The sequence below is a fragment of the Phascolarctos cinereus genome, unplaced genomic scaffold, assembly GCF_003287225.1.
Source record: "Phascolarctos cinereus isolate Bilbo 61053 unplaced genomic scaffold, phaCin_HiC Scaffold_1;HRSCAF=81, whole genome shotgun sequence".
In the NCBI taxonomy this organism is placed as follows: domain Eukaryota; kingdom Metazoa; phylum Chordata; class Mammalia; order Diprotodontia; family Phascolarctidae; genus Phascolarctos; species Phascolarctos cinereus.
Window position 1 is genome coordinate 175652243 of NW_027555514.1, and position 14613 is coordinate 175666855.

Consider the following 14613-nt stretch of genomic DNA (forward strand, 5'->3'; position numbering starts at 1 on the left):
AGAAGGTTATGGTCAGATAGATGAATTCCAGAAGTAGCTCTGGATCATGAGGTAGAAGACTTGTGCATAATGGTAAATCATTACCGTATTAAGTAAAGATACTATGACCACCTCTTTGTGTCTGAGGTATAGTGAAGATGCAGATCATTGGCATTAATGATGGTGATGAACTAAAAAAGCAAGGACATTTGAGGGATCATCAACATATATTGAAGTCCTAAAGAAGGGGAAGGGTTGGGATGGAGAGGAAGATTGTGTTCTAGTTACTAAACTCCTTGGGAAAAGAAGGAAAATAAAATAAAAATTCAGCAGATTCAGCACTAGGATCTAGCCAAGGATCTATGTCTATATCTATCTATATATCTACACACACACACACACACACACACACACACACACACACACACACACCCTATAGTGAATTTCAAAGGAGAAGAGGTTTCTGAGTGATAGTAGGTAGGTGGAAGATCTTGAAGTAGCAGTGAGGAGGAAGAAGCTTACTTCCATTTTTTCTTGCCTCTCTCTCTCTCTCTCTCTCTCTCTCTCTCTCTCTCTCTCTGTGTGTGTGTGTGTGTGTGTGTGTGTGTGTAACTATATATCTGTGTCTGTGGGTGAGGATGAAAGAAAGAATATCCTGTGATGGAGAGGGAGGTCAAGTATGTACTATTTTCTTGGAGTGGAAGACTGGACATATGCCAAGTGTCTGTAGTTTCAAGAAGATGGAAGAAGATTGAAAGAAAGAAGTCAAATATGAAAGACAATTTCTTAACAATGGAAGAGGGGCTTCATGGGGAACAGCAGGATTGGGACATAAGAGGAGTAAGGCTGACATAGATGGGGATGAGGAAGCAGAGGATTTTTCACATCTGCAGCCTACATCTCTGAATCATAGTTATTCTGAGTGGAGGAGTTTCCTAGATGATAGACTTTAATAATAATTACTAGCTATGAAACATACTGATGACTCTATTAGTTCATTAAAAAGGGAAAAAATAAATGACTATATGAGGTTCATAAAAGAATGGTCATAAATTATTTAAAGTTGTTTAACTGCTATGGCCTTCAGTTTCTTTATCTATAGTGGGAGGGTAAGGGATTGAGTTAGATTGGCTATGAGATCTCTTCTAGCTAAAACTTCTGTGATTCTTGGATTAAAAGGAATACCTCATCAGAAAGGTCTAGATTTAATCCCATGTACCATTTTGTTTAACTCAGCACTAGAGGGAGCAACACTGTTAGACATAAAAACAGCATTCTAAAATAGGAGCTTTATAACTGATACAAAATATTATATTGACAACTACAAAATTTCAGAAAAAGAAAGATGAATAAACAATAGGTACATTCTCAGTCCTTGATGACAAGCCTACTTTGCATTACCAATTAGGCTAAGCAGCTTTTAAATGTAATAAAGGGAAAGATGAGCCTAAGTTAATGAGGATCCTCATGACATTGCATGTGGGCAGGTCAGCACATGTTTGTTGTTTTTGGGAATGGGAGTTCCCAAGGTTAGAATTTCAAGTTCACAAATTTGAATGGTATGAAGGAAACTAGCACAGATTGTCCTCACAAATGTTGCTCACCTCCTAAAAGGGATATATTATGGATATTACCATATTTCCTTCTCAGGACAATCCAAAACATAATTCCTTCACCTAAGCATTCAACACAGATAAGGTAAGAATCTTGATGATAATAATAATGACCAACACTTTAATTTCAGTTCTGTTTTACTTTTAGGTCTACATTATTTTCCTCCCTAACCTCCATGACTGAACCTCCCAGGAAATAAGTAAAACAAAACCCATTACAAATGCATATAATAATCAAAACCAATTCCTGCATTAGCCATGTCCAATATACCCACATCTATGTCTAAATCTAGGCTCTGAGTCCATTACCTCTCTATCTGGAGGTGGGTAGTATGTTTCACATGTTTTTGATCAGAGTTCTTAAGTCTTCAAAAGTTGATTGTCTTTGCAGTATTGTCATTGCATAAATTGTTCTCCTGGTTCTTCTTACTTTGCTTTACATCGGTTCATATAGATCTTCCCAGTTTTTTCCCTTAAAATCATCCCTTTCTCCTCATTTCTTGAAGCATAATAGTAGTGTATCACATACATATACCATAACCTGTTCAATCACTCTCCAATTGATGTACATGCCCCTCAAATTACAATTCTTGGTCACCACAAAAATATTCTATTGTAAATATTTTTGTACGTATGGGTCCTTTTCATCTTTCTTTGATCTCTGTTGGGTATTGACCTAGTAGAATATCACTGAGTCAAGGGGTGTGTATAGTTTAATAGCTTTTTGGACATAGTTCCAAATTGCTTTCCAGAATGTCTGGAATACTTTATAGTTCCATCAAAAGTATGTTAATACTCCAGCATTTGTCATTTTCCCTTTGTGTCAAGTTTGTCAATCCGATGGGTATGAGGTGATACCTCAGAGTTGTTTTAGTTTTCATTTCCCTAATTATTACTTATTTAGAGCATTTTAATATGGTTATTAATAGCTTGGATTTCTTCCACTTCATATCATTTGACCATTTATCCATTGGGAAATGGAAGAATTTACACTTACATAGCACTTTGTGTTTTACAAAGTATTTTCCTTAAAGCAATCCTATGAGGTAGGTAGCACAAATATTATAATATCATTTTTATAATTAAGGAAACCTAGGTTCAGAGAGAATAAGTGACTTGCTCATGGTCACATGGTTAGTAAAGGTCACTCAATCCATCAAAAATGTGTGTGTGTGTGTGTGTGTGTGTATATATATGCATATATATATACACACACACACACACACATACACATATACACATATATATGTACATATATAAAGTGTTTACTATATGCCAGGCACTGTGCTTAGCAATGGGGATACAAAGAAGTCTAAACCTACCCAGGCTCCAACGACTGCACATTCTAATGAAAGAGACAATGTGTAAGTAAACTAGTTACATACAAGATGTACACAAAGTAGAAGAAAGGTAATATTAGAGGGGAAGATATTAGCAACTAGAAGGACAAAGATCTCCACAGAAGGCAGTATCTAAGTTAGTCTTTTTTTCCTTTCCTTTTTTTTTGTTTTATATTTTTTCATGGATATATACATTTTAAGATTTTAATTTAATTTAATATTTTAAATGTATTTATTTTTAGTTTTCAACATTCACTTCCATAAGATTTTGAGTTCCAAATTTTCACCCCATCTCACCCCTCCCTCCACCCCAAGATGGCATGCATTCTGAATACCCCTTCCCCTAGTCTGCTCTCCCTTCTGTCTCTCCCCCCCCCTTCTCTTATTCCCTTCTCCTTCTATTTTATTGTAGGGCAGGATAGATTTCCGTACCATATTTCCTATATTTCCTATTTCCCAGTTGCATGCGAAAACATTTTTTTAACATGTGTTTTTAAAACTTTGGGTTGCAAATTTTCTCCCTTCCTCCTTCTCCACCTACCGTCATTGAAAAGGCAAGCAACTCAATACGGGTTATATGTGTACAGTTATGCAAAACATAGTAGTCATGTTGTGAAAAACTAACTCTATTTCCCTTTATCCTATTCCACCTCCCATTTATTCTATTTTTTCTTTTGACCCTGTTCTTCCTCTTAAGTGTTTGCTTCTGATTACCCCCTCCTCCAATCTGCCCTCCCCTCTGTCATCTCCCTGCTCTCTTGTCCCCTTCTCCATTTTCCTGTAGGGTAAGATAGATTTCCATACCCAATTGAGTGTGTATTTATTTCCTCCTTAAGCCAAATCTGATGAGAATAAGATTCACTCATTCCCTCTCACCTTTCCCCATTTCCTCTCCATTGTAAGAGCCTTTTCTTTTCTGTTTTTTTGTGAGATAATTTACCCCATTCTACCTCTTTCTTTCTCCTTCTCCCAGTATAATCCTCTCTCATCACTTAATTTTATTCTCCAGTTATCACCCCTTCATCTTCAACTCACCCTATGCTATCTATCTATCTATCTATCTATCTATCTATCTATCTATCTATCTATCTACATACATAGAACTTTTTTTCCCCTCCAACTACCCTAATACTGACAAAGGTCTCATGGAAAAGGAGGAAGGGGTCAGGTTATGAGGAGTTTAAATGACAAGCAACTTCATATATAACCCTGGAGGTAATAATAAGCCATTGGAATGTACTGAGTGGTGAAGTAGGTGGGGATGATATTGTCAGATCTAACATTAGAAAAATCACTTGGTTTCTGAGGTGAAGGACAAATTGGAGTGCGCAGAGACTTGAGGCAAGGAGATCAATTAGAAAACTATTGCATAGTCCATGTGAGAGGTTATCATATTTATAAAAGGTATAATATTCATATGTATAAACATATTTATAGTAACACTTTTTTTGTAGCAAAGCATTGTTTAAAAAAGTGGATGACCATCAGTTGCTGGATGGCTGAACATATTGTGGGCCAGAAATGTAACAGGATTATTATTGCACTGTAAGAAGTATTAATTAAAGGATACTTGGAACAATTGGTATGAACTGTTATGGAGCAGAATCAGAACAATTTATATAATGACTATGATAATGTAAGGGAAAATCACTTTGAAAGACTTAAGAACTTGATCAAGGCATTAACCAATTATGATTTCAGAAAACTGATGATGAAGTATGCCTCCTGCTCCTTAACAAAGATAATAGACTAAACGTGCAGATTGAAACATATATATTTTCATACTCACTCAACATTTGAAATTGTTTTACTTAACCATGCTTATTTATTACAAGGAAGGATTTTTTTGGGTAGAGGGAAGTTGTGGTGAGGGAAGTGAGTATGTAGGTGAGAACGTAGTCAAAATGATGCAAAAAAAATTACACATGTCCTCCTCTTATCTTTCTACCAGACCATCTGAAAACAATGACCAAATAGATAATCTGTAATCTGCATAGCATATTTCAAGATGCCAAAACTGTCCAGAACTATTGGATCAGAGGACAAAGAAAAAATAGAAAGAATCCATTAGTCATGACCTGAAAGAAACCCCAAATTTAACACATACAATTAGACATTTTATAGACAAAGTCAAGAGCTTCTAAGCTAAAGAAAAAATAAGGCAAACAGCCAAGAAGAAAAAGGTCAAGTTAAAGGGAACTATAGTCATGGTCACACAAGATTGTAAAGCAATTACCTTAAAGAAAATGAAATTTTGGGGTAAAACATACAAAATGCAAAAGAAAAAATCTTATGACCTATAACAGCTAATAATAATAGGTAGCATTTGTATAGCACTTCAGTGGCTCTCTATCATCTTCAGGGTCAAATAGAAAAACCTCTATTTGGCATTCAAAGCCCTTTATAAGTTGGTCCCCTCCTTGACATTCTTGGGAACTTCACATAATCTGTGACCCAGTGACACCAGCCTACTTGCTTCTCCTGGAATGTGATACTATCTTCAAGCTCCAGGCATTTGCTATTCCCCATGCTTGGAAGACTGTCTCTCTTCTCTGCTCCTTGATTTCCTGGCTTCTTTCAAGTCCCAGATAAAATCCCACCTTCTGCAGGAAGACTTTCCAGATCTCTTCAAATTCTTGTGTCTTCCCTCTGGTGATTACTACAAATCTATTCTGTATATACCTTGTTTGTACAAAGTCACTTGCACATTGACTCCCCTGTTAGACTGTGAACTTCTTGAGAATGGGAACTGTCCTTTCTTTGTATCTCTAGCACTTAGCATAGAGACTAGCATGTTATAGGTGCTCAATAATTGTTCACTGAATGATCAAATATCTAGCATCCTTCGAATTGTCAAATAATAGTACAGATGGTGGGGAGGTGGGATCCTTGCTTAATTACTAGTTATTTTTTTAAAAAGTTTTTACAGTTTTTCATTTGCAAACACATAGCACTTCAATTTACACATGTACACACACATGTGCATGTGTACACACATATAATTATATTAAAGAAGAGTCTTTCCATGTCTATGTTCTTTAGGGCTTTTAAAACAAGTGAATTGCATTGTAATGAATGCTTTTTCAGCATCTATTCAAATAAATATTTTTTGGGTTACATTGATTGTTTATATGGTTAATTATGGTAACTGTTTTCCTAATGGTGAACCATTCTTTATATGACTCCAACTTAGTAATAGTGAGTTATTTGGATTTATTGATATAATATCCTCATGAGTGTATTTGAAATTTTATTTCTATATTCAAAATTTTTACATGAACATGTGTTATTGAGATTGGTCTATTTTTCTACTTAGTCTCTCTCTCTAGTGTGGCTATCAGGACCACATTTATGTCATAAAAAGAGTTTGTAAGAATGCCTTCTGTTTTTATTCTTGAGAATACCTTTTGCAGCTTAGGTATTAATTACTGTGTAAATGTGTGATATAATTCATTTATAAGTTTGTTTTACTTATATTTTTCCCTTTGGGAATTATTTTATTGCAACTTGATTTGATTTTATGAGATTAGTATGTTTAAAAGTTCTATTCTTTTTTTTGTTAGTTTTGATATTTTATAATTTTTGTAGATACTCATTGACTTTCTTCAAATTCTCAGTTATGCTGGCATATAATTGCACATAGTTGTTTCCGATAATTCTTTTTGTTTCCTATATTTTGTGAATTTACTTTGATTTCCTCCTCTTTTTCTTTTTGAAGTTAGAGCAGGTAATTAATTTAGATCATCAGTTTCTTTCTTTTTTTTTTTACTCTTTTCAAAAAACTAGCTCGGTTTTATTTATCGATGCTATTTTGTTGTTGTGTAGTCATTTCAGTCACATCTGACTCTTCATGACCTCATGTGGGGTTTTCTTGTCAAAGATACTGGAGTGGTTTGCCTTGTCCTTCTGCAGCTCATTTTATAGATGAGGAAACTGAGGCAAGCAGGGTTAAGGGACTTGCCTAGAGTCACACAGTAAGTGTCTAAGGCCAGATTTGAGTTCAGGAACATGAGCCTTCCTGACTCCAGGTCTGGTACTCTATCCACTGTGTCACCTAGATGCCCCATCACTGCTATAGTCTTATTTAAATTATCAAATCTATTAATTTTCAAGATTTTGTCATTGTAGTAGAGTTATTAATTTGTTTATTTACTAAAGAGGCAACATGGATATAGAGCCAGTCTTAAAACCAGGAAGACATGGGTTCAAATCCTTCCTCTCACATACATTGGCTGTGGGATCCTGGAAAGTCATTTAACCTCTCAGTACTCTAGGCAACTCTATGAGTTGCAGAGACAGTATTAAAGGAATTAGTAGAGAAGTTTCCTTGCCTGGGGGTTTTCTATGCCAATGAAATTACAGGTCCTATCTCTATTTCTAGTTTGCCCACTTTTTCTAGTCTTTTAAAATGTATGATTCATCAAGTTTATACAACAGTTCATTCACTTCTCTATTTTTCTTGCTTATTTTTCTGTTAGTTTTATTTAGCTTTATGAAAAGACCATTGAAGTTTCATACTGTTATTGTGCTACTGCCAATATAAAACTTTGCTTAGCTTTTTTTTTCTTTAAAAAAAATGACAGCAAGAAGTACCTACTAAATACCAAGCATTGTGCTAGGACTGGAGATATGTAAAAACCCTCAAATACATGGATACATCAAAGTGAAAAAAAGTCCTTTGATGTAAAGAGAAATGAATCAAAGATGTTCTGGTTTCAATTCATACAAATTCTTAAAGCATTCCATATTTTTGGAACTTATTATCTTTCTTATTCCCTCTCTCTCCCTTACTATTCCTTCTCCAAACTTCTTTATTTCTATTAAGTGAACTACTGCTAAGTGTCACGGTGGATATTGTACCAGGCCTGGAATCAGGAAGACTCATCTTCCTGAGTTCAAATCTGGCCTCAGACAGTTACTAGGTGTGTGACACTGGGCAACTCACTTAACCCTGTTTGCCTCAGTTTCCTCATCTGTAAAATAAGCTTGAGAAGGAAATGGTTTGCCATTCCAGTATCTTTGCCAAGAAAACCCCATGGATGGCATTGCCATGCTATGGTCCACGAGATCAAGAGGAGTTGGACGTGACTCAGCAAAAACAAGAACAACAACAACAACAACAAAAACAACTGCAGGTGAGTACTTAGACAATTGATTAGAGCACCAAAAACATGAGTGACTTGTCCAGTGTCACACATCAGAGGCAGGACTTGAATCTAAGTCTTCCTGGGTTTGACTCCAATCATCTTTCCACAGTGCATCTAGGTGGGGAAGTACATAGACAATGGCCCTATAGTCAGGAAAACCTAAGTTCAAATTCAACATCTGACATTCCTAGCTGTGGCACTCTGGGTAAATCACCTAACCTCTGTCTAACTCAATTTCCTTATTTGTGAAATGGAGAAAATAATAGTACCTACCTCCCAGAGTTGTTGTGAGAATAAAGTTAGATAATAATACTTTGCATAGTAAAGCGCTTTGCAAACTTTAACATTCTATGTGAATGTCAGGTTTTTATTATGATTATGATTATTCCATAATGCTATACCAAAACCTTTTTCAAAAGAATTCCAGGTGAGTCTGTAAGGGATGGGCATCTTCAGTAATATGTTAAATAATAATGTAAAAAATATGGTGGAATTTTTTACTTCCAATATTCCTAGATGCCTTGGCCTCATTGAGAGAATGATGAACTCTGATAAATATATTGGTAAAATGAGAATTGTTTCAGAATGACAGAAATTCCAAATATAATAAAAATTAGGATACATTAATTGTCAGATTTAATACTATCAATCCAACTACCAAGGAGTTATTTGATCAAGGTAGACAAAAATATAACAAAATACCTTTGAACCTCAAGGGAATGAAGATGAGCAGCACATCCACATAAAGACCAACCTAAACTATGTGAAATTGGTTTAAAAATAGTAAAGTAGATCAGTGAAACAGATTATGGAGGCTAGAATCAGAAACAATTGTACTCAATAAACCAATGTTCAATAAACCCAGGAACAAAAAGTACTTGGTGAAAGACTCCTTATTTCATAAGAATTTCTAGGAAAACTAGAAATCAGTTTAATTAAAAAACTAGGTTAGATCAGCACTTTCTACAATTTTTACCACAGTAGGTTCCAAGTAGACATGAGTTGACATGTAACATTGTATTTTTAAAGTTGGAGAAAAATGGTGGAGGTAACTTTCATAGTTATGGTTATAAGAAGAATTCTTAACCAAATAAGGAATGTAGATGATCATAAAAAGAAAAGACAATTTTAATAACATGAAATTGAAAATATTTTCAATGAGTAATATAAATGCATGTAGGATAAGAAGAAACCTGACAATTAAAAAATCTTTTCCTCAAATATCATCATGAAAAATCTGATATTTAAATAGCCAATATTTATGTAGTGCTTACTATGTGCCAGGCACTGTACTAAATGCTTTACAGTTATTATTTCATTTGATCCTCACAATAACCTGGAGAGGCAAGTGCTATTATTATCCCCATTTTTACAGATTAGGAAATTGAGGCAAAGAAAAGGGAAGTGACTTGCTCAGGGTCACTCAGCTAAGTAAGTATCTGAAACTGAATTTGAACTCAGGTCTTCCTGACTCCAGGGCCAGCCCCAGTGTACTATCTACTATGCATATAAGCTGCACCAAATACATAAAGTCTCTTACCAGGCTGCTTCTTACCATTTCCTAATAGGCAAATGATTAAAGAACATGAACAATTCTTAGCATAATTGCAAACTGTTAATGAAATGTCAAATATTGCTCAAAATCAATCAATCAACAAGCATTTATTAGGTGCTTCATGTACCAAGGACTGGGTTCATTGGTGGGGATGCTAACAGAAAAATGGAACAATTTCTTCCCTCAAGGACCTTATGTGGAAAGTGTTTCATCATTTTAAGAACACTATAATAAAGTTAGTTTTGATGATAATGAAGACTAGAAGCAAATCAATAAAAAACAAAACAATCATAAACTAAAACAATGCTGAGATTTTATCTCATACCTGGAAATTGTCTATCAAGAAAATACATGAAAATAGTTAATGTTGGAGGGCTTTGGGAGCCCAGACACATTACTATTCTGTTGGTAGAGCTGTGAATTAGTCTATTCTGTTAAATAATTTAGAATTATGCAAAAATGTGGCAAAAATGTCTTCACCTTTTGATGTAGAGATCTCATTGCTGGTTACGTACCTCAAGGATCTAAGAGACATAAAGTTTTGTATTTGCCAAAATCTTCATAATGTCACTTTTTTTTTAAATAGCAAAGAACTGGAAACAGTGAGTACCCATCAACTAGGGAATTGCTAAACAAATTGTGGTAGAGGAAAGAAATGGAGTATTGTTGTTCATTTGTGTCCAATTCTTTGGGGCCCCATGGACCATAGCAAGCCAGGCCCTTCTATCCTCCACTATTTCTCAAAGTCTGTCCAAGTTCGTGTTTGTTGTTTCTATTGTACTTTCTATATATCCCATCCTTTGCCATATCCTTTTCCTTTTGCCTTCAATCTTTCCCAACATCAGGGTCTTTTCCAATGAGTCCTGTCTTCTCATTATGTGGCCAAAGTATTTAATCTTCAGCCTCAGTATCTGACCTTTCAGTGAGCAGCCTGAATTAATTTCTTTAAGTATTGACTAATTTGATCTCCTTGTTGTCCATGGGACTCTCAAAAGTCTTCTCCAGCACCACAATTCAAAAGTATTGATCTGCAGTACTCAGCTTTCCTTATATAGTCCAACTCTCACAGCTATACATTGCTACTGGAAAAATCACAGCTTAGATTATATGGACCTTTGTTAGCAAAGTGACATCTCAGCTTTTTAGTATGCTGTCCAGATTTATCCTATGGAATATTATTGCATAATAAAAGACTTGTGGGTATAAGGGATTGAGAAAGACATAGGAGCATTAGTATGAACTAATACAGAGGGAAGTAAGCATAATCAGTGAAACAACATACAGAATGGCTACACTAATGTGAAGGGAAAAAATATAAAATCTGTATTGTCTTATCACCAAACTTGACCTCAAGGAAGAGATGAGAAGCTTCATCTCTCTTTGCTAGAGAGGTAGGGGATAATGAGCATGGAATGTTTCATATGTTGTGCTGGTTTGTTATGATTAATTATTTTTTCTTAACAAGGAAAGGTTAACTGTGTATTGTGTGGGCGTGTCTGTGTGTGATTAGAGTGGTATGACTGAAAATTCTGGCCACATTATGGCCACCGAAAACATTAATAAAACTTTTAAAATCTATTACTATTATTATTTCATTCTTATCTTTTGTTTTTGGAGTTCAAATATGAACAATCTGAGGACAATTAGTGGTCCAAGTATTATTATTTTTAAGTTAATTCTTCGTGTTCTATTGCACAGGTGAAAAATGACTGCTTTTTTCCCTTTACAATGAATAAGAATGCTGAGATATAAGCTCATCTTTTTTAGACTCACTGAAAACATCTTCAGCACAACTTTAGTTGCAGACAGTATGAAAGGGATAACATGTACCTCACCCAGTTTCCACATAGCTTTAATTTCTTCCATTAGGTCCCTATATTTTGAAAGCTTTTCATTCCAAATAGTTTAGTTTATGAGCTAGGTGGCATTTAAAAAAAACATTGTTCTCACTGTTTATAGATCAAAACATTTTATGTCTTTGTGGTCGTGGGCAACAGTTTTATCTGTGCTGGTGCTTCAGTTCCAGTAAAGTATATTTGGCAATAAAATTAAGCTATGTAGAAACTGGATGAGGTATATGTCATTTCTCTTATCCTGCTTGCTACCGGAGATGTCCTGAGGATATTTTCAGTGCGTCTAAAGAAAATGAGCTTATATCTCAACATTCTTATTCAAGGATATTTGGGGATTTGTAATTTAGAGTGTGGGGATTTGTCTGTTAGTTTATTAAAAGAGATTGAGCTTGTGGTGCATAATTGTGCTGTTGTTCAGTTGTTTCAGTCATGTCAGACTCTTTGTGATCCCATTTGGGGTTTTCTTGGCAAAGATGCTGGAGTGGTTTACCATTTCCCACAATATCTTTCTAGATGCATTATTATTATCATCATGATTATATTATTATAATCACCATCACTATTATTATAACTAGCTCAATCTAGGCATCCAGTGAGAATGCTTAAGGACCAAAACAGAAATTCTGCTTTCTTCTATAAGTTTTCATGTTCTAATTGTTCAGATACTTTAAATTCTTATTTTTACTTGGAAGCAAGCTCCAGTATATTTCAATCTTAAGTTCTTTTACATCTCCAATTTTTATGATATAGAATTCTTGGAAAATTTGGCACAAATCCAGAAGGGCAAATCAGCCCAACAAATAGTTATTAATTGTCTATTATTTCAATCAAGCAGGAACATATTTTAAGGATCTATTAACTGGATTTTACTGAGCCAGTCTTTAATCTGAGAATGAAAAAACAGAGGACCAGAGACAAAGTGCCAGTAATTAGGTAGCCATTTAATTAATTAGTTTCATTATGAGGAACAGATTTGCAAATTGGGAATTCTCCCAATCAGAATTCCACCTAGCTAAAGTGCAGATAGATATTATATACATAAATCACAATGTAGGGGGCGGGGAAAAGATGGATTACATACAATTGTTTCCCAGGTCTTGAGTGCTGTCCCAGAACAAGCTCATAAATTCACAATACAACAATTCTGGAGTCAAGTCTTTGGGGATTATGATCATCCCCACCCCCCAAGGCACAGAACCAGAGTTCTGTGACAGGAACAGGTTCTACAATCTTTGATCCCCTTCACTTAAGGTACACAGGCATAAAAATGCTAGTAATTGTGAGTGTTGTCAGGGGTTTAACTGATCATTTCAAGCTGCATTGTTAATTCTGACTCCCAGAGCCAGAGAGGCAGCTCTAGAGAAATCTAAATTATTAGCATATTCATTTTATAAAATATGTAAATCACTAGGCACTGTGCAAGGTGCTGGGGTATGAAAACAAAATTGAAATAGATTCTGACCTCAAGGAACTTTCATTCTTAGAGGGAAGACAACATGTTCATATATTTGTAAGGCACTCACTTGGTCTTTGGAATAAAAAGGCAGATATGATATTTATCCTTCCCTAGGGGTAAGGAGTAGATAGTGCCTACACATGGACAAAAAACTATAATATGAGAGAGAGTGTGTCTAATGTAAAATCAAAGTCTAAGCGAAGTGCTCTGAGAAAATTGAGGAAGGGATCCTTGTTAGCTACATGTTAGGGACAGGGTTAGAGAAGGTTCATAGAGGATATGACATATCATTTGTGTCTTGAAGGAAGAACAGGATGTCATTGAGGAGTGAGTAAATCAATGTGTGTGCACGTGTGTTAATCAATTTCACTTGTTGGGGTCAGTAGGATCAAAGACACCAAAGAAGAAAAGAAAGAAAGACACCAAGAAAGAACAGAAAGTAGTCCAGTTTGTCTGGAATAGGGGTTTCCTGAAAAAGTCATGGATGAATTAAGGCAGGAAAAGTAAAGGGCCTTGAATAGCAGCAGGTAGGTTGTAGTTACTGATACCACATCTGCAAAGACAATTTGTTTACATATTTTAGATTTAAATATTAACTGCATTATGGATTATTTGTCAGAAATCTATTTTGTAATTGAGTTAGGACGTGAATAATTATCTTGCCTAGCACAAGCTTTATGTTAAACAACTTATTTTTGCAGGTGATGTTCTATCAATTCTATGCTGTTTTTGGTCCTGCCTATTTTAGGCATAACCTAGGAAGTAAGGACAGTAGAGATAAATGCCTCCTGATTTCAGAGAATTCTCCCATACTGTACTCTTTTATTTACTGGGGAGTTTTGACCTGACCTTGGAACTGGCATAGGAGACTGATATTAAGTCATGAGCTGGTTCCTTCCATCCCTTGTACTTGTGGGGAGAGAGAAGGTGCAGGAGGATGTGAGAGCCTGGTAGAAGACACTGAAGGAAAGGTGCAGGAGGATGCTGTCTGTCATCAATGACCTGGGGACATTAGCAGTAGTAAAGAGGCATGCCTCTAACAAGATCAGATACTTCTGAAATTCATTGCTGAAATCCACCTGTGAGTTTTCATTTCTTCCCCTTCCCTCCTTCCCTCCTTATTTCTCAAGATTATCTGTTTCTCAGTTTGTTGTCTCTTTGTGATATAGCTGTCAACCATCTTCCTTGCTAAACTATTTGTTAGAATATAGTTGGAGGGATAACTGGATCTCCTGAGAGAGAAAAGAGACAGATTTAAAACTGATATTTTGCTAGAGTAGGCTCTCTGGCCTACTCCTTGAGTTTTTGTTGTTGTCATTTAGTCACATCTGACTCTTCAAAACCGGCCCTTCTATCCTCCGCTATCTCTCAAAGTCTGTCCAAATTCATGTTCATAACTTCCATGATACCATCTATACATCTCATCCTCTGCCATCCCCTTTTGCTTTAGCCTTCAGTCTTTCCCAAAATCAAGGCCTTGAGCTAGATAAGACAATTATCATATATATATATATATATATATATATATATATATATATATATATTTTTTTTTTTTAAACAATTTCCCAAGTCAGAGAGAATACTTTGGCTGCTATTTTTTGGGGGAGGATTGGAAGAAGCAGGAATGCAAATGAGTCAGAAGCAACGGCTGTGGCTAGCTCACCACTCAG